This window comes from Felis catus, chromosome B1 (assembly GCF_018350175.1).
Source record: "Felis catus isolate Fca126 chromosome B1, F.catus_Fca126_mat1.0, whole genome shotgun sequence".
Classification (NCBI taxonomy): Eukaryota; Metazoa; Chordata; class Mammalia; order Carnivora; family Felidae; genus Felis; species Felis catus.
The window spans coordinates 74355912-74377193 of record NC_058371.1 but is presented as its reverse complement, the minus strand read 5'-3'; the positions used below and the strand labels follow the sequence as shown (position 1 = coordinate 74377193).

General features: G+C 41.3%; 1 long non-coding RNA gene across 1 annotated transcript; it reads right to left on the bottom strand.

The window, feature by feature from the left end:
* Window positions 1-7444: 7444 nt before the first annotated feature.
* Window positions 7445-10058, bottom strand: LOC123385220. Its single transcript, XR_006597416.1, has 3 exons — window positions 9624-10058; window positions 9364-9461; window positions 7445-7858 (listed from the first exon to the last, which is right to left on the bottom strand). It is a non-coding gene; the product is annotated as an uncharacterized LOC123385220 (long non-coding RNA).
* Between the last annotated feature and the right edge of the window lie 11224 nt (window positions 10059-21282).

Sequence of the window (21282 nt, the reverse complement as noted above, 5' to 3'; positions counted from 1 at the left end):
CTGCAGGCTCATGACCAGAGCTGAAATCGGACGCTCAGCTGACTTAGCCACCCAGTTGCCCTTAAGCAAACTGTTTCTGAGATCAAATCAATTTTGTTGAAATATAATTTCCTGAATTCAACTTGCTAATATTTTGTTTACACATAAGTTCATAAAAAAACAATCTGTAATTTTACTTTCTCTTATTATCTTGTCAAATTTTGATATCAAGATTATATTGGCCTCATGAGATGGTTTGGGAAGTATTTACTTTTTTTTTCAATTTTCTAGAAAATTTTATATGTTCTGATAAGGATTATTTTCCTTAAATGTTTTGGAAGAATTTAGTCACAAAGCCAACTAGAATAGAAGTTGTCCTTGTGAGGAAGTTTTTAACAGATGAGGTCTTTTAAATGGAAAATAGACTATTCAGATTTTTTGTTTCTTTTGTCAGTTTTGTTCAGTTGTGTTTTCCTAAAGAATATGTTTAATGAATCCACATTTTAAAATGTAGTGACGTAGAACGCCTGGGTGACTCAGTTGTTTAAGCACCAACTTAAGCTCAGGTCATGATCTGATGGTTCATGAGTTTGAGTTTCACATGGGGCTCTCTGCTGTCAGCACAGAGCCTGCTCTGGAACCTCTGTCCCACTCCCCTCTCTCTGTCCCTCCCAACCGTGTGCACATACATGTGCTCTCTCCCTTTCTCTCAAAAATAAATATTTAAAAAAATGTAGTGACATAAAGATTACAATATTCCCTTATTAGATTTATAATGCCTGCAAAATCTGGGGCGTGTGGGTGACTCAGTCATTTAAGTGTTGGACTTCGACTTAGGTCATGATCTCATAGTTCGTGCGTTCGAGCCCCACCTTGGGCTCTGTGTTGACAGCTGGGAGCCTGGAGCCTGATTTGGATTCTGTGTCTCCCTCTCTCTCTCTGCCCCTCCCCTGCTTGCACTGTCTCTCTCTCTCTCTCAAAAATAAATACACATTAAAAACAATTTTTTTACATAAAAAAATAAATTTTTTAATGCCTGCAGAATCTGTGATGATATCCCTTTTTTGATTCCTGATATTGGTAATATATGTCTTCTTTCTTTTTCTCTTGATCAGTCATAGCTAGTTGATATTTTTCTATTTCATAGCTATTTCCTAATTCATTATTTCTGCTCTTTTATTAGTTCTTTTCTTGTACTTTCTTTTGGCTAATTTGACTTTTTTTCTTAATTTTTAAGATAATGGATCATACATTTTCAGTCTTTCTTCTTTACTATCCAAATACTGTATTTTAAATTATTCATTTTGAGGCTGTACATTTTCTTCTAAGAGTGATGTTAGCTACAGTGCATATATTTTGTTATGCAATGTTTTCATTTCCATTCAATTAAAATATTTTCCAGTTCCATTGAAACTATTTGATCCAAGGGTTATCTAGTAATACCTTGCCAAATATACTAATTTTGAGTAATTATCTGCTTATTTTTTGTTACTAATTTCTTGCTTAATTCCATTTCAGTCCCAGACATAGTCTGTATGATTTCAATCCTTTGAAGTTATTGAATATGCTTTATAGCCCAGAATTAGGACACTTATAGTAAAATATCTACGTGAACACAAAAGCTATTCTACAGTTGTTGGGTGCAGTATTTAGAATATTTAAGTTAAGTCAAATTTGTGAATTGTGTTTCAAGTCTTCCATATTCTTGCTGGTTTGTTTTCTATTTGCTTTATCTATTTGTTCTATCAGTTTTTGAGACATGTGTGTTAAACTCTCCCACTCTGATTGTGTCTATTTCTATTTTTGGATATGTCAAATTTTTTAAAAAATTTGTTATTTTGTTATTCTTTTTTTTAATTTTTTAAATTTATTTTAAAATATGTTTTAGTGTTTATTTATTATTGGGTTTTTTTTTTTTGGAAGAGAGAGAGAGAGACTGTGTGTGTGTGCACAAGTAGGGGAGGGGCAGAGATAGAGGGAGACACAGAATCTGAAGCAGGCTCCAGGCTCTGAGCTATCAGCTCAGAGACCAACATGGGGCTTGAACCCACAAACCGTGAGATCATGAGCTGAGTCAAAGTCGGATGCTTGGCTGACTGAGCCACCCAGGGGCCCTTTAATTTATTTTTATTTTTTGAGAAAGAGAGAGGGAGAGAATATGCACAAGCCAGGGAGGAGCAGAGGGAGAAGGAGAGAGAGATTGTGAGATCACAACCTGAGCTGACAGCAAGAGTCAGACACTTTACTGACTGAGCCACCCAGATGCCCCTGGATATGCAATTTTTGTGTGTTATATTTTTAAACCTATATTACTGGGTACATACAAATTTAGAATTGTTATTTCTGCCTGGTAGATTGACCCAATTACCATTATAAAATATCCTTTCTTTATCTCCATTTTTAAAAAATTTTTACATGTTTATTTTTTTGGGAAAGAGAGTGTGAGTGGAGGAGGGGCAGAGAGAGAGGGGGACACAGAATTCGAAGGTCTCTCGTGAACAGTGAGATCATGACCTGAGCTGAAGTCGGGCACCCAACAGACTGAGCCACCCAGGCACCCCTGTAGCAGCACTTCTTACACTAAATCTTACTTGGTGTGTTATTCACACTGGTTCACCAGCTATTTCAGTGTTTGCACGGTATGTTTATTTTTGCATCCCTTCACTGGTGTATCTCTTTTATTCCATCTATATCTAATGCGGTTTCATATGTATCTTGGTTTAAATCTATCATCCTGCTTTTTTTTTCCCCCTTTCTATTCTGTATTCCTTTTTCTTTTCTTTCTTTCTTTCTTTCTTTCTTTCTTTCTTTCTTTCTTTCTTTCTTTTGTCTGCTTTTGGGTTTATCGAATATTTTTTTTTCTTTTTTATTATGCCATCACCCCTGATAAACTTAATAATATATTTTTTGTAATAATTTAGTGGTTGCCCTAGAAATTACAACATGCAACTGGTTTTATTAAAGTTCATTATAAAGTAGTACTTTTCCACTTCCCATACAATGTGAAGCTGTTATATTGCTTTAACTTCATTTCTCCATTCTAGTCCTTTCTATTACTATGTGATTTTTAAAAATTTATTATTTTTTTAAGTAATCTCTACACCCAACATGGGCTTGAACTTGCAACCCCAAGGTTCAGAGTCACATGCTCTACCAACTGAGCCAGCTGGGTGCCCTGACATCTTTATTTCTACTTATATTTTAAACCCACAAGACTTTATTGCTGTTTTAAGCATTTAACACTCATTTAATTTTTTTTTTATTTTTCTTAACGTTTATTTATTTTTGAGACAGAGAGAGACAGAGCATGAACGGGGGAGGGTCAGAGACAGGGAGACACAGAATCCGAAACAGGCTCCAGGCTCTGAGCTGTCAGCACAGAGCCCGACGCGGGGCTCGAACTCACGGACCGCGAGATCATGACCTGAGCCGAAGTCGGTCGCTTAACCGACTGAGCCACCCAGGCGCCCCAATACTCATTTAATTTTAACAAAATATTTACCTTTGTCATTGCCCTCCATTCTTTCTTGGGTTATCATGTTTCCATCTTTAATCATTTTCCTTGTCTCAAACATTACTCCCTTTGTACTTCTTTCAGTGCAGTTCTGTTGCCAATACACTCATTTTCTGTGTCTAAAATGTCTTCTGGTTTCCCTTAAATGTTGAAGGATACTTTTGCTGGGCATAGAATTCTAGGATGACATTATTTATTTTTTTCAGCATACCAAAGATGTTCCTGGATTGTCTCCTGCTCCTGTTGTGTCTGATAAAATGTTAACTGTCACTCTTTGTAGCTTCTTTGAGGATAATATGTGACTTTTAAGATCTTTCTTTGTATTTTGTTTTCAGCTGTTTTACTCTCTTGCACTTAGGTGTGATTTTCTTTTGAGTTTATTCTGCTTGGGGTCTGCAGAGCTTGGATCCATAGCTGGATATAATTTGTCAGTTTTGCAAAGTTGTCAGCTGTTGTCTTCAAACTCTGCTTCTATTCCACGTCTCTCCTCCACTTCTCAGCCTCCAATTACATGGGTACTAGGTCCTTCTTACATCATGTTCCATCAGTTTCTTACATCCCTCCCCATATTTTCTAATCTTGTTTATCTCCTTCTTTTAGTTTCAACATTTTCTTTTGAACCCTCTTTTATTTTACTTATTTTTAAATGTTTTATTTATTTTTGAAAGGGAGAGAGAAAGAGAGAGAGACAGCATGTGCAAACAGGGGAGGGGCAGAGAGAGGGAGACAGAGGATCTGAAATAGGCTCTGTCCTGATAGCAGCAAGCCCAGTGTGGGGCTCAAACTCACAAACCATGAGATCACGACCTGAGCCAAAGTTGGATTCTTAACTGACCGAGCCACCCAGATGTCCCCTGAACTCTCCTTTAGATCATTAATTCTCCCCTTGGGTATATCTAATTTGCTATTAAGCTCATTTACTTGTGCATCAACTGATGAATGGATAAAGAAATTGTGGTTTATATACACAATGGAATATTACGTGGCAATGAGAAAAAATGAAATATGGCCTTTTGTAGCAACGTGGATGGAACTGGAGAGTGTGATGCTAAGTGAAATAAGCCATACAGAGAAAGACAGATACCATATGGTTTCACTCTTAGGTGGATCCTGAGAAACTTAACAGGAACCCATGGGGGAGGGGAAGGAAAAAAAAAAAAAAAGAGGTTAGAGTGGGAGAGAGCCAAAGCATAAGAGACTGTTAAAAACTGAGAACAAACTGAGGGTTGATGGGGGGTGGGAGGGAGGAGAGGGTGGGTGATGGGTATTGAGGAGGGCACCTTTTGGGATGAGCACTGGGTGTTGTATGGAAACCAGTTTGTCAATAAATTTCATTTATATATATAAAAAAAATAAAAAATAAAAAAATAAAAAAAATAAAAAAAATAATAAAGATAAAAAAAGCTCATTTACTAAGTCTTTATTTCAATTATTTTATTTCAGTTTAATCATTTCTATTTGGTTACTTTCTTTTAACTGAGATATAACTGATAGATAACATTGTAGTTGTTTTAGGTGTGTAACATGATGATTCCATATCCTTACATATTGCAATGATTACCACAATAAGTTTCATTAACATCCTGGTTACTTTTAATACATTCTAATTCTTTAGTAAAAATTTCCATTTTGTTGTCTATTTTCTTGATTATCTTGATCAGATATTTTAAAGTTCCTCTCTGATAATACCAGTGTTTGGATCACCTGTGGGTCTGTGTTTATTGCCTATTTTTCACTTTCTTTATTTCTGAGCATTTCTGAAGCTGGTCACCAAATTATACTCATTGGGTCAGCTACAAGTTCATGTAGCAAATTTTAGGTCTCATTCTAACTTGGACAACCTTTTAGCCATCTCTTTCTAACATTCTCAAATTCTTCATAACTGCGAACTATTTTTTACACTTTCAAATGTTCAATTCCATTCCTGTTTCCCTTACTGTCAGCTGATGACCTAGATCTCTGAATTTATTAAAGTTTGAGTTTATTGAGGCCTCCACCTCCAGATTTCTCTGTTCTTATCGGTCTCCTCCTCCTCACTCCTGACTCAGGAAGACATCTCTCCTTTATTGTCGAAGGATCTCTGACCTTAATCTCATTTTCACTGACTCCTCCTAAGCCTTGCCCTATCAATTTTTACTCTTCTTTCTTGAATCTCTGAATGTCCTCTGATTCCTTATTTTTTGTCAGTAAACATGCTCAAATCTCCCCACCCCCAAACAAACAATCCTGTTGCCTCCAGTGGCTACTAGTTCTGAGCAGTCATGATGGCTAACTTTTCAAAAAAGTAATTTGTATTCATTGCCTCACCGCCCTTACCCCCAATTCACTCCTTGCAATTTGGTTTCTATCCCCCACTCTACCGAAACTCTTTTCAATAGCCTCTTTGGACCTATCTTCAGAATTCAGTGGCCTCATTTCAGGGTCCATCTTCTTTGACCTCTTTGTGACATGGCAATTGCTTCGTGACACTCCCTCCCCCTTGGGCCTCTCTGACATTTTTTCCTGGATCTTCTACTTCTCTAACAGATCTGTCTCCTTCACTACCTCATCATCCTTCTTCTACTCGTTCAGTGTAGATATTCAAGTCTTAGCCGAATTCTTAGCCATCTCCTTTCCTTCTTTCCCTGCTCTTTCCCCTTATTGCTGCTGCATTCACATTCACTTCTTTTGTTACTTTAAGGCAGATGATTTCCCCAAATTTATTTCCAGTTCCATTTTCCCTCACTGATCTTTTTTTTTTTTTTTTGAGAGAGAGAGAGAGAGAGAGAGAGCACACGCACATGTGCCTGAGCAGGGGAGAGGGGCAAGGGGAGAGAGAGAGATAATCTTAAACAGGCTACGCACTCAGTGCAGAGCTCCAGGCAGGGCTCGGTCTCACGACCGACCGTGAGATCATGACCTGAGCCCAAATCAAGAGTCAGATGCTCACCTCCTGAGCCACCCAGGCGCTCCCACACCCTCGAATACTTTTTGCGTGTACCCCTTCCATCATTATTACTCCAAGTTATTACTTTTGCAAGAACTTAATGTACTTTGGTTCCTGTTTCTACATCTTCTAATCTATCTGGCTTGCTGCCACTAGACTGATGTTGCTTAACATACGCTGAATAAATGAATAACTGAGGCACAGTTTTAATTACACTACCTGCTGGTTACCTCCCTATTGTTCATTAAATATTGTTCAGACTCCTTAGCCCGAGTTCCAGACTCTCCGCATCTGGTTCTAGAATCTATCTGTATTTTTTCAGCTTTAAATCTTTCATTTACCCCGTGTTTCAGTCAAATATGCCATCATTTTTCAAGCTGTGTTCTGTAATACAACAGTGCCCTTCAGGAGGTTAATATTTGTTCCTTGACAAAAAAAAAGTTCTTTGATAATTGAATTTAACTAATGTCAAACAGCTTCCCTGTGCAATCTCTCAAAGCTTTTACTATTCTAATATATACTGTGAATTTCCAACTGAAGGGAAAAGCATTTGGTATTTCTCCATGCTATTTGACCATGAACTCTATTGAAGGGACTATTACTTATCTCATTAGACACTAATGTTCCCAGGAACGCATTTTGAAACAGGCTGATACAGATGCGTCTTTATTCCCCAAACATACTCCATTTCTAACATCATTCTCTTAGATTAGGATAGCAGTTCTTACTGAGGTTGATTTTGCCCTCCAGGGGAAATTTAGCAATGTCTAGAGACATTTTGGTTTTCAGAACTGGGAAGGGTGTCTAATGGGTAGAAGCCAGAGATCTAAACATCCTACAATGCACAGGACAGCCTCCCACAGCAAGGAACTACTCCAGCTCATAATGTCAGCAGAGCCAGGGTTGAGAAACCCTGATCTGGAGTATCCTCCCCTCACTTCTTCCCTCTGTATTCATTTCTTATTCAAAGCTGTATTCATTTCTTAGAGTCCAGGTCAAATATTGTCTCTTCAGTGAGTGCTTGCTTTTATCACTTAGATTTCCTCTCTCCCAAGGGACAAATTCAACAGCGATTTGTGTATTTCCCTCTTATAGCATGTATCTGATTCTTTCCTATGCTATACATATTTATCTATATTTATAACATCTTACACTAGGCTATATTTTAGGACAATAGTGTCCAATGTGTAGCGACAATATCGTGATTAGTTGTTGTTGTTGTTTTTTCCCCCCCAAATAGCACAGTAGAAACAGGAAGTTCTTGCTTGAAAAACAAAATGAAGCTTTATTTAACTTCCATTTCCATTACCTTCTAAACTTCATTGTTCACCCAGTCTTGTCAGCTTTTCCTTCATGTTTTCCCCCACATCTTTCTTTTCCCTCCACGTCCATTGGCATCGCCCTGGTTGAGGTGTTATGACTCTGTGTCCCTACGACAGCTGAAGAGAGAGAAAAGTGGTGTCAAGGACAGAGCTCCACCCTGCAGTCTGACCCCAGCTCTGACCTCCGCCAGCTGCGTGGGCCCGAGCAAAGTACTTGCCCTTCCCAGGGACTGTAGCTCTCCTGCTAATGTGGAGGTGATTGTGTCCACCTTGCAGGTTTTTGTGAGGGTAAGAGACATGTATTGAAAGTCCCGGAATCACAGTGGGTGCTCAGTATAAGGGTTCTGATAGCCAATAGCTTCTGAAGGGGTCGTCTGCCCCCAGCCTCTGCTCCAAAGCCTTCTCTTTGATTCTCCATCGCCCACAAAGCCTGAGCTGCTGGTATTCAGAGGCCTGGCTATTCAATCTACTCAAAAACGCTTACCTCTCGTTGTCCTTCCCAAACTCTCATCTTAGGACAACCTGGCTTATTTGCTGTACTTCAAATAGACGCAAGCATTCTTGTCTCCACTCTGGCTCATAGGGACTCCCCCTCTTGAAAACTCTCTCCCTATATACAAATTCCACTCATCCTTCCATCTCAGCTCTCCTCTTCGTTCTGTAAAGTCTCCTTAACCCTCTCTGCCTACACCGTCCTTTACTTTTCTGGACATTTATTCATTTATTTGTAAAGGTATTTATTTATTTAGAGAGAAATTGAGAGCAGGGAAGAGGCAGAGAGAAAGGGATCGAGCGAACCCTAAGTAGGTTCTGCACTGCCAGCGCTGACCCGGATGTGGGGCTCGAACTCACCAACCGTGAGATCATGCCCTGAACCAAAGTCAGACTGAGCCACCCAGGTGACCCTCTGGATATTGTGAGTCCTTAGATTCTTCCACCAGTGAGTCAACTAATTTCCATTTCTGACAATATTTCTCATGGGGAGGGCTATTAAAATGCACCTTCTACGATGGTCTAGCTTGTGTGTGTTTTCTGGCTTTGTCATTTTATTTTATTTATTTTTTTTTTAATTTTTTTTTCAACGTTTATTTATTTTTGGGACAGAGAGAGACAGAGCATGAACGGGGGAGGGGCAGAGAGAGAGGGAGACACAGAATCGGAAACAGGCTCCAGGCTCTGAGCCATCAGCCCAGAGCCCGACGCGGGGCTCGAACTCCCGGACCGCGAGATGGTGACCTGGCTGAAGTCGGACGCTTAACCGACTGCGCCACCCAGGCGCCCCTGGCTTTGTCATTTTAGATTGTAAACTGCTTGAGGACAATGAGCATAGCCGTACCAAAATTGCCTTGCATGTACCAGAGGCTCCAAAACTATTCAGTCAAAAATATTCAGTCTTCTCTTAACTTGAAGCATGCCTTAAAATACTTCTTCTCTTGAAACCTTGGGCCCACCTTTAGGGGGTTCCTCAGGCACAGGCAGAAGTGAGCATGGCACCCCAGGCCCTGGATTTAGCATGGATTCACAAGGGAGCCAGGGGCAGGCTGGGCGCCGAGAGAAATCTTACAAACAAGAATAAAGGCAATCCGACACCAACATTTTAATTAATAATTTTAATGACTTACCCAAAATAATCCTCTTGATTTGGGGGGATTAAATTCCACTTGATAAAACTACCAATCCATGTGGAAAGATGTCTCATGTGCTGTTCCTGTCTCGGGGCCTGTTTTGACAACAGGGGTCATTTACCAAAGTGTGCAGCTGGTGGGAGCCACCGTCGCCAGGCAAGTGTCAACAGCCCCGCATCTTTATTTATGCTTCTTTTTTTCCCCACACATACTCCATTCCTACCATCATTCTTGTGGGTCAGAACAGTGGTACTCACCAAGGTTGATTTTGCCTCTTCTCTTAAATCTCATGCATCAGGCATTAGCCTCTGAAAAGTCAACAGCAACGGTTTAGAAATAATTTCAAACCCATAGAGAAGTTATAAGAATAGGAATAGTACATAGTATACAACACACACCGTACAATCAGATTTATCCTTTTTACTCATTTTATTTGTGCTCAATCTCCCTTCCCCTTGTTCTCACTCGAGCTCTCGAATTTTGTTTTTCTGAACCATTTGTGACTAAGTGACATATATCAAATCCCCTTACTAAATACCTCAGCATATACTTCCTAAGAATAATGCTGTTTTCTTGTGTAACTACAGTAGAGTTATCCACTTTAGTAAATTAAACATTGATACTATTCTTTTACCTAATCTACCATCTGTTCTGTAATTTTGTTAATTGGTGCAATAATGTTGTTTATAGCATCTCCCCCACCCCCGACATAAGATGCAGTTTAGGGACAAGGATTTCATGTCGTTGCCAGTTTCCTTTAGTCTCCCTTACTCTGAAAATTTTCTTTATCTTTTGCACATCAACACGTATAAAGAATAAATTTCCTTTTTAAAACACAAAATGTTCATTGAGTGAAAACCCTAGGAATGCCTGGGTGGCTCAGTCGGTTGAGCTCCTGACTCTTGATTTCAACTCAGGTCATGATCCCAGAGTCATGGGATTGAGTCCCATGTCAGGCTCGATGCTAAGTGTGGATCCTGCTTAAGATTCTCTCTCTCTCTCTCTCTCTCTCTCTCTCTCTCTCTCTCTCTCTCGGCACCTGGGTGGCTCAGTTGGTTAAGCATCGACTTCAGCTCAGGTCATGATCTCACAGTCTGTGAGTTCAAACCCTGCGCCAGGCTCTGTGCTGAAAGCTCAGAGCCTGGAGACTGCTTTGGATTCTCCCTCTCTCTCTGCTCCCCCCCTACTCACAGTCTGTCTCTCTCTCTCTTTCAAAGATAAGTAAACATTAAAAAAAATAAAAGGTTCTCTCTCTCCCTCCCTCTGCCCCTCTCCCCTGCTCCTGTGCTCTCTCTCTCTTAAAGAAAGAAAGAAAGAGAAAGAAAGAAAGAAAGAAAGCCCTAAAGATCACACACACACACACACACACACACACACACACCAACTTAGAACTAATAAATGAATTCAGTAAAGTTGCAAGATACAAAATCAACACACAAAAATCAATTGGGTTTCTATGCATTAAGAATGAATCATATGAAAAGAAAATTAAGAAAACAATACCATTTATGATAACTTCAAAAAGAATAAAATACTTAAGATCAAACTTAACCAAGGTTTCATCAAGAAGGTGCAAGACTGGTATACTAAAAACTACAAAACTTTGTTTAAAGAAATTAAAGAAGATACAGATAAGTGGAAAAGCAGCCAACAGTTATGGACTGGAAGAATTAGTATTGCTAGAATGTTCATACTACACAAAACAATCTACAGGTTCAATGAAATCTCTATCAAAATATCAATGGAATTTTTTGAAGAAATGAAAAAAATCTTTAAATTATTCATGTGGAACATCAAATGACCTCAAATAGCCAAGCAATCTTGAGGAAGAAAAACAAAGCTGGAGGCCTCACACTTTCTAATTTCAAAATATATTACAAAATTACAGTAATCAAAACAGTATAGTATGGTGTAAAGAAAGACATACAGACCGATAAAACAGAACAGAGAGCCCAGAAATACACTCTCCTGTCTGTAATCAAATGATTGTCAACAAAGACACTGAGGTTACACAATAAAGAAGAGATAGTCTCTTCAACAAATGGTGTTGGCACTCTCTCTCTCTCTAAACTTAAAAAAAATTTTTTAAGGAATCTACCCCTGAAATCATTGTTGCACTATATGCTAACTGGGATTTAAATTAAAAAAAAAAAAATTTAATGGTTAAAAAAAGAGGAAAAAATAAAAAATAATAAAAATAAAATTAAAAAAAAAACTTTTTTAAAAAAAGGGGCACCTGCATGGCTCAGTTAAACATCCAGCATTTGATTTTGACTCAGGTCATGATCCCAGGGCTGTGGAATCGAGCCCTGTGTCAGGCTCTGTGCTAAGCATGGAGCCTGCTTGAGATTCTCTCTCTCTCTCTCTCTCTCTCTCTCTCTCTCTCCCACTTGTGCCCTTCTCCCCCACTCACACATATGTGCACTCTCTCTAAAATAAATAAATAAATAAATAAATAAATAAATAAATAAAATTTTAAAAACAAATGGTGTTGGGAAAACTGTTGTTCAAAAGAACAAATTTGGATGCTTACCTTACACCATATAAAAAATTAAACAAAAATGCATTAAATACCTAAATATAAAACCCCAAACTATAAAACTCTTAGAAGAAAACATACGGGAGAAATTTTATGACTTTCGCTTTGGCAATTATATTTTGGATATACCAAAAGTAAAGGCAACAAAAGGAAAAAAATAGACAAGTGAGACTACATCAAACTTAAAAACTTCTGTGCAGCAAAGGAAACCACCAACAGAGTGAAAGGCAATATATGGAAAGAGAGAAAATTTTTGCAGACCATATGCTTGATAAGGGGTTAATAACCAGAATATATAAAGAACTCCTACAATTCAACAACAACGAACAATCTGGTCAAAAATGGACAAAGGGGTTGGGGCGCCTGGGTGGCGCAGTCGGTTAAGCGTCCAACTTCAGCCAGGTCACGATCTCGCGGTCCGTGAGTTCGAGCCCCGCATCAGGCTCTGGGCTGATGGCTCAGAGCCTGGAGCCTGTTTCCGATTCTGTGTCTTCCTCGCTCCCTGCCCCTCCCCCGTTCATGCTCTGTCTCTTTCTTTCCCCAAAAAATAAATAAAACGTTGAAAAAAAAATTAAAAAAAAAATGGACAAAGGGCTTGAACAGACATTTCTCCAAGAAAGATACACAAATGGCCCGCAAGCTTATAAAAAGATGCCCAACAACATTAATCATTAGGGAGATACGAATCAAAATCACCTCACACCACCAGAATGGCCTGTATCAGAAAAATAGAGGATAACAAATTATGGCAAAAATATGGAGAAAAAAGATCTCGTGCACTGTTGGTGGGAATGTAAATTCATGCAACCACTACGGAAAACAGTATGGAGTTTCCTCCAAATATTAAAAATATAATTTACCATATGATCCAGCTATCCCACTTCTGGGTACATAAAAGAACAGAAGGGAAGATCTTGAAATATTTGCACACCCATGTTCATAGTAGCATTATTCACAATGACCAAGAGGCTGAAGCAACCTAAATGTCCATCAACAGATTAATGGATAAAGAAAATGCAGTTTCTACATATAGATAGAATGGAATATTACTCAGCCTTAAAAAAGGAAGGAAATTCTGACATAGGCTACAAATGGATGAACTTTGAGGACATTATGCTAGCTGAAGTAAGCCAGTTATAAAAAAACAAATGGTGCATTATTCTATTTATATAAAGCACATAAAGTTGCCAACCTCTTAGAAACACCCAGTAGAGGGGCACCTGGATGGCTCAGTCGGTTGAGCATCCACCTCTGGCTCGGGTCATGATCTCACTGTTTGTGAGTTCGAGCCCTGCGTCAGGCTCTGTGCTGACAGCTCAGAGCCTGGAGCCTGCTTCAGATTCTGTGTGTCTCTCTCTCTGCTCCTCCCCCACTCATGCTCTGTCTCTCTCTTTCTCTCTCAAAAATAAATAAACATTAAAAAAAATTTTTTTAAGAAAAAAAGAAAAGAAAAAAAAAAGAAACATCCAGTAGAATGGTGGCTGCCAAGGACTTTGGAGGAGAGGGAAAAAGAGAGTTGTTCCATGGATATAGAATTTCAATTTTGCAAGATGAAAAAGTTCTAGAGGTCTGTTGCACAACAGGGTGCATATAGTTAACACCACTGTACTGTAAGCTTAAACATGGTTCAGACGATAAATTTTATGTTATGTGGTTTTTTTTTTTACCACAGTAAAATTAACTAAAGAGAGGGGGAGACAGAGAGAGAGAGAGAGAGAGAAATTCCCCATCATTTGGGATTGTTGAATGGCTTCTTATGGTTAGATTTTAGTTATGCCAGAATATCACCAAAGTCATGTGTTCTTGTGAGGGTGTCCTATCTGGAGGCACATAATGTTCGCCCATTCTGCATTGCTGATGTGGATTTTGATCTAGACATGACCTTATCTCTCCACTGGACAGTTACCCTGCTTCACCCTGCAACTGATGAGCACTCTGCAGGGAGACACTTTGAGACTATGAAAATACCCTGCTCTTTATTAAAATTTCCCCTAACATTGGAATCCATTGATCCACTCTTGTCTATATAAACTTTTACTATGATGGCTTTAAAATGATGATTTTTCAACATGAAAAATTTTCAAATATTTCCAATGATCTCTTTTGTCGGTGATTTATTGGCTGGCACTCAATATTGTGTTGTAAGCAAAAGCTTTTCCTTCTCCTCTACTTATTTATTTATTTGTGCGTTTGTTCATTCCATTATTTATTATTGGCATGGATTCATAGATTCCCATTTTTTTAATAGTCTCTAATTCATTACTGCCCTCCATTATTTTAGTGCTCAGATTGTTCCATAAGTGACCAGCAGAGGCCTTTTCCAGCTGCTCCTGTGTCCTTACGCCCCATCGTTTTCTGAGTACCTGCCCTCTGGCAATGCAAAATGTTTGGCATTTTAAAAAATCTAGGTAAAATCAAGAGAGAGACAAGAGCAAAGGAAAGAAGAGAAATAAATATAATAGTGGGATTAAAAAAAGGAAGAGAAAAAGAAATGGGTAGGGGCGTTGTGGGGAGATTGTGAGTACAAATTCAGATCCACTGGCCCCTCTGTGAGATGTGGCCCATTCCCTCACCATCTTAGACAGCAGAGCTGTGCCTGTGAGAGGCCACAGTGGACTCTGCATGCTGGGCCTTTGGAGGTGACAGGCTTTGTGTATTGTTCATGATTCTGTCCACTGCAAATGAAGGAAACCCAACACAAAATCGGGGGGGGGGGAGACAGAAACAGAGGTTGAGAATTTATTGCTTCATATGTCTGAAAATTTATGGGGTCAATTTCTTTTTTTTTTTAATTTTTTTCAACGTTTATTTATTTATTTTTGGGACAGAGAGAGACAGAGCATGAATGGGGGAGGGGCAGAGAGAGAGGGAGACACAGAATCGGAAACAGGGTCCAGGCTCTGAGCCATCAGCCCAGAGCCTGACGCGGGGCTCGAACTCACGGACCGCGAGATCGTGACCTGGCTGAAGTCGGACGCTTAACCGACTGCGCCACCCAGGCGCCCCTATGGGGTCAATTTCAAACAAAGCTGATTCTAGATGCTTGAATGGATCTCAGAAACCAATCAATATCTTCTCCCACCCTCTACGCAAAGCCTCTCTCCGCTTGGCTTTATTCTCTGTTGGCTTTATTCTTGGTCGGTCTCTTCTCCCAAGTTGGCAGAGGTGCTTCCTGGCCGTGCTAGAATAATCCTATTAGTTTAGAAACTCCAGCAGAAATAGAGCACCTGTTTCCCAATGATTGCGCCAAAAATCTCAGGAGTGTCCTTGACTGGCCAGCGCCTGAACCAATCCCTGCGCCTGGGAGGGGCAGTCTTCTCATTGGCCAGGCCCCGGCTGTGTGTTCCCTCCCAGGGTTGGAAGTAGGGGTGAAGTTCCTCTTAGACCACTTGGGTTGAGAATGTAGGGAGGGGCGGCTTCCCAAAGAGCCCTTAGGAGCACGCTTACCAAAGGGAGCAAAGGGGATGTCGGGAGAGCTAACACAAAACTTCACGGTGTGTGGAACATACACATGATACCAAATTTTGAGACGCACAAAAAACCCGTAGCCCAGCCTCTTTGTCATGACAATCTTTCTCCCCTTCCCACAAGGCTCCTTTCAAGAAAGAAAATATCTAATCTCTTCTCCCAAGGGAAAGCCTCTGTCCATCTGACCTTGCCTCTGGCCTGAGAAGTGCGGGCCGGCCCCCGGGGCCCAGCCACAGGGAGAAGAGGAAGTGAACAGCCCTGAAGACTTTATGGAATGGCCCTGTCCCCACCTGGATGGGTCCTGTTTCGTCATTTCCCCCACAGCCCAGGCAGGCCCAACAGGGAAATGTCAGTCACGGTGGTATGTTACGCCATGTCAGATGGCAATCGAGTGTGCTGTGAACATAAGCTGACAGGAGAGCTCCAGCAATCTGCTTATCTGGATGCCACCCTTGCTGAGTAAAGGGTCATTATCAGAATTATTCACACAGAATTATAGCAGTTGGAAGTCTGCAGATTATTCATTACATCACCCTCAGTTTAGTTGCTCAGCACAGATTGAACCTCAAAGGAGCCTGCCCTCACTCCTTCCCCCTTACTCCTGCCCCACTCATTTTCCTGGCTCATTACAGGCTTTTGCCCTCCCTCACCCACTAGCCACCAGTGAGAAGTTACATTAGGTCAGCCCCAGGCATGGTCCTTGCTGTGGCCCAGGATCTCTTTTCTGAGTTCACCGCTCCAATATGAGCGATGTCACACACCAGGAGGCCTCTAGAGGAGAAGGGCTTGGGGTGCCTTGCAATTAAACCCATCCTAGTATGGTCCCACCACCACCTTTGGTACCAAAATGTCCAAACAAGCGATTGAATTGGCCTATTAAATTTCAGGTCTTGTTCCCACAGCTGCGGCTGGCTTAATAAACATCTTGCAAAAGAAAAGATACCAGTATTTGGAGAAAGAGGCACCTTCGAGAACCCATAGACCCACCAAAATGTTCCCCAGCTTGCTCACGTATGCCAACCTTGGTCTCCACCCTCACCACACCCACCGCTCCTGCACCTTCTGGTCCAACAAGCCCGCACCTGCAATCCAAACACACTTAGAGCTCACCCAGCACATACATATCTCCATGCACAACCCAACCAGATTGATGGTAGAGGCTGTGGGAAAGAGGCAGGAAGAGAGACTGTGGTTAGCGAGGTGGGTTCAAAGGCGTGGGCTTCTTCATTACTACCATCCAATAACAACACATAAGAATACCGTGCTCTGAACTTCAAGACAAGCATGGCCAGAGGAAAATCAGGGCTTATGGGGAAGGGAGAAATACTCTTTAGCCTGTTTACCAACTTACTTTTTGAATGTGCTTCAAATTCCTGAGTATACATATAGTATTTAAAATAGTGCTTTAGAACCCAGCAACAATTTCCTGCCTCACCCCTATCTCTGGGCACAGCCGCTCTAGACAACTAATGTCTTTGGAACTGGGTGATTGAACGTGGTGCACAAAATCAGTGTCAGCCCGTTAACCTCTTAGGGTGCTGAGTGGGACAGATGTCCCCCTTGTTCTTGTAGGCCCAGAGGCCAGAGAATCAGAGACTTGGGCTGGAAGGGATTCTGGAATGCATCCAGCCAAACTTCTAACTACCCAGAGTGGTGGAGAAACCTCCCTTCACACATGGCCATCCAAAGAGAACCCAGGGATAGACCCTGTGTATTCACTTCCTAGGGCTGCAATAACAAAGTACCACAGACTAGGCGGCTTACACAACAGAAATTTACTGTGTCCCAGTTCTGAAGGCTGAAAGTTCGAAATCAAGGAGTCAGAAAGGTTGATTCCTTCTCGGGGCTCTGAGGGAGAATCTGTTCCAGGCCTCGCTCCTTGGTGTGGTATTCTCCCTGTGTGTATCTGTATGTGCAAATCTCCCCTTGGTAGAAGGACATCAATCATATAGGATTAGGGCCCACCCTGTTGACCTCATTTTAACTTGATTACCCCATCTCCAAACAAGGTCACATTCTGGGGTACCATGGAATTAAGTAGTCCTATATATGTATTATTTGAGAGAGAACATCATTCAATTCACAACATGGTGGTTCCCTTGACCTCTCAACCAGTTGTGTCTCTGCTCTTAAAGTAGTGCCTTGGCAGTAACACCTTATGATTTTTCTGTCAAACTTTCTAGTGGCTGAGTACTTCTGACAAACTCTCACGTCCATGGCTAATGAGGAGTTCTTGAAATCTGAGAAGTCATGAGATCAGAAGCCTAGGCTTTGTTTTCCCCAAGATCTCAGGGCCATTGGCTGCTGAAGGCTAGGAGGGGTTGTGAAAGGCCCCCTTGTAATGGTCTTCCCCTTCCAGTTCCCCTCCACTCAACTCTGAGCCTCTCTGTCGCTGGCATCTCTGCGTCCCAGCTGGGAGTGGTAGATGAGCAAGTGGCAGCAAGGACATCTGTACTTGGGCACTCAGTAGTTCAGGTAAGAGGAGCAAAATCACGTGTGGTACTCACCCCAGTTACCTGAAGTCCAGGTGCTTCAGGCATCTTGAAACGAGTGAACTGACAAGATTGTTCTGGCCTTTGGCCTTTGCAATTGGGGATGCATTCGTGACTACCTAAATGGCCCAGGAAAGTGATTGATAAAAGACTCGCCCTCATTTCAACCTTTTCTAGTCCCAGACAAGGAAAAACAAACCAATTTGTGCCAGAGAAAACTTCTACTTGCCTGATTGCACCCCCTTCCTTCCTCCACACCCTGGCCTCCCACCCCCTCCCCCCAACTTGTTACTCCTGATCTGTGAGGTGAATGGCTCCTTCTGCGTTGGGTTCCTGTTTCATCTTCTTCCTGCTAATTAACGTGAAGTACCCGTTTCTGAGAAGTGCCCAGCTATTTATTTCAGAACAGGCAAGTCTGAACACAGTTCTACCAACCACAGTAGGAGAAAGAAGAGGTAAAGGTACTTGTCTCATCCAGGCGAGAGCCATGGGCACTGGGGTGCTGACACTGGGGAGAAGGATGTTCATTTTTACGACATAGAGTTCAGGGTCTTTGAGATCCTTTCTTGAAGGGCAGCCTTACCAGTAGGCAAAAAAGGGGCTTCCTATAGTTGGAGGGGCTTCAGGCAAGGTCTACTGTGCATAGCCATAACATAATCAACTGCCCGCCCCCCCGCCATTATACTATTAGAAATTCTATTCTTTGGCTTATTCATGTAGGTTTTGTGGAACCACCTTTAAAATGAAGATAACCTCAGAGAGTATTTTACTTTAGCAAGAAAGGCTTCTTATAATTGGGACACAAACTTCCCATGTTGGTCGGGATGGGCTATTGTGGAGTTAGGGAGAGAAATGGTCAGAGAAAGGATGGGCCCCACCAGCTAAGTGGGAGTAAGGGAGCCTGATGAAGAATTTTGCTTGAGGATTTTCCTCAGGGATAGCTTTGTTCTGTGGTTACCAATCAGAAAGTGTCAAGTTGAGGTCACTTTAGTCATTGCCATCTACAAAAGAGGACAAAGGCCAGTTTGTGGTCAGGGATCCCAAGGCAGGAGGTTGGCTATGGGGACGGTTAAGTTTGTAATGCATTAGTCTTGGAAAAATGGTCTTTAGTCAGTGAAGGAAGTTTTAGATGAGAAGGCGAGCCTGATAGGCCTTTTTAATTAAATTAATTTAATTTAATTTTCTATTTACTGCAGAGAATTCATAGGGAAAAAATCAGGATTTCTCAGGCAGTTTTTCCTTTCAAGAACCCTCACAACTAAAGGGTAAAATATCACAACTGAAATGACTTTTTCTCATGCTGTGAAAGACGCAAAGAGGAGCAACCCCTCTGGGCTGCACGGTTAGAATGTTGTTATAAAACTTGGGCCTGGGTACTTTAAAATGGGGGGAAAAGACTGAAAAGAGGTCTGTCAGGCTGTGGAAGTTTGGGTATTCCCAGGCTTTCACAGGTAATACAGACTGGTTCCCTGCAGCCTACAAATCAAAAGATCAGGCTCCTTTGTGCAAGGAATTTGCATCTGAGGCAAAGATTTATAGTGAATGGCCACCAGATGGTGTCTTAGTTCTCTTCAAGTTAATATCCTGGCTTCCTTTGTTCTCTTGATGAGAGCTGACATTTCATGGGAAGAATAGTCCATGCCAGGGAAGATGGTGAGACCAAAGGGGCCACAAATATGATTTCATTTGTTCAGCCTGACAAGACTCCAAGCTCATAAATGCGGGGAGCTACAATCACTGACCTAGAGCTAATATAAGTGCATGTTCCTTCACACAGTGGGATGCAACGATTAAAGTCATATCAGCTCCCAACATGTATTTGGATCTGACTCAGTGTTAATTGCTTCCACCAAGCGTGTTGATGCTGGATTCATAGCTGATTTTCTAGCTCTTGGGGTGTTTGTGTGACCTAGCTTTAGAGGGAGATGAACTCTTTTCTTATGAAACCATCTTTACAAACCACACTGACATTCTAAATAAATCATGTCAATTTAATTAAAAAAATGATCTTTTAGAGACTGAAACAAGTTTTGTTTTTGTTTCTGTTTTCCACTAGGAGGAGAAAACAGGAATCCAGATTGGAAAATTTGGTTCTAAATGAGCATAGTGATCTTTACAAGTTTCTTCTCTTTAGCAGACATCTGTACTGCTCTTCCAAAAGGATTTCACAGTCAGCCAGGATAACTGGTCAGACGGCTCTGAATCAGACAAGATCTCAGAATCTGGAGAGTGGGTGTAAGCTGATAATGCAGTAAGGGAAAAGGTTGATACTTCCCATGAAACAGCTCTGTTCACTTCCTGGGACTGTGTCTTCTCTCCTTGGGAATGTTTGACATCTGGCTGTCACTGCCAGTTTTATTATTTAGCGCGCGCACACACACGCACACACACACACACACACACAATGAACCTTAAGCAGAGCTTGAAGAAGGAAGTATCCTTGTCTCCCTCCGTCTTTTTCCCTTTCATTTTCCAAGTCCCTAGGCATCAATGCTTCATGTCTGTTCTTCATTGTTTATCTCAGACCATGGAGACGAGCAGGCCACGGTTGAGCCAGCCAGGAAGTCATTTTCTCCCCCATCAAGGAATAGTCAACATCCTGATGACAATTCCTGTAGTTCCTCAGTGCCTGAGGTTGTCAGAGAAGAACATGGTCAGACCATCCGTACTTCTGTGACTCATTCTCCCTGAAGAGACCATTTGTGGATTTGAAATCTGTTTCCATGGCAGCAAGCCCCTGGCTGGGCTCCTGTCACAAACTGTCTCTCCATCTTTGCAAACCAAGTTCAGTTTATTCTGTTTTCACATATACAAATGTGTGCCACTGGTCAGAGGCCTCCCAGGGATTTCAGAGACTGGGTTTGGGTGTGCTATTGACAGTAACTTTCTCCTTCATTGATTAAGAACATCCACCTTAGTATGGCATGCATCTACTTCTTTACCAGTATTTACTTAAATGTTAATTCTAACACACTACTTGCAGAAAACATAAAGGTGCTGCAAAAGAGCTAATAGGAAATGATGGCTTGAGACCCCAGTTCTCACATCTTACTTGTCAACTAAGAACCGCGGCAGTGCAGCTGATGGAAATACACCATAGGAGTCAGACCAAAGGGTTAAACTCTTGGTTCTGCCACGTGGAGGCAGTGTGGCTTTGCACCAATCACAACTGGGAATAAGTTTCCACTCCATTCTCAGACCAGTAGGAAGGTTGAGGGGCCAGGTAGATCTTGGCAATCGGATCGCTGGGTTGGCTGTGCACCACCTGGTGGTTACTAGAAGTAAAGCAGCCTCCTGAGCAGAACACAGCTTTAGAGCAAGAGGGACTTTTTTCAATGACTTAATCTTGCCCTCTTATTTTTCAGTGGAGAAAATTCAGGCATAGAGAGCATGACCAGCTTGTCTGAGTTCTCACAG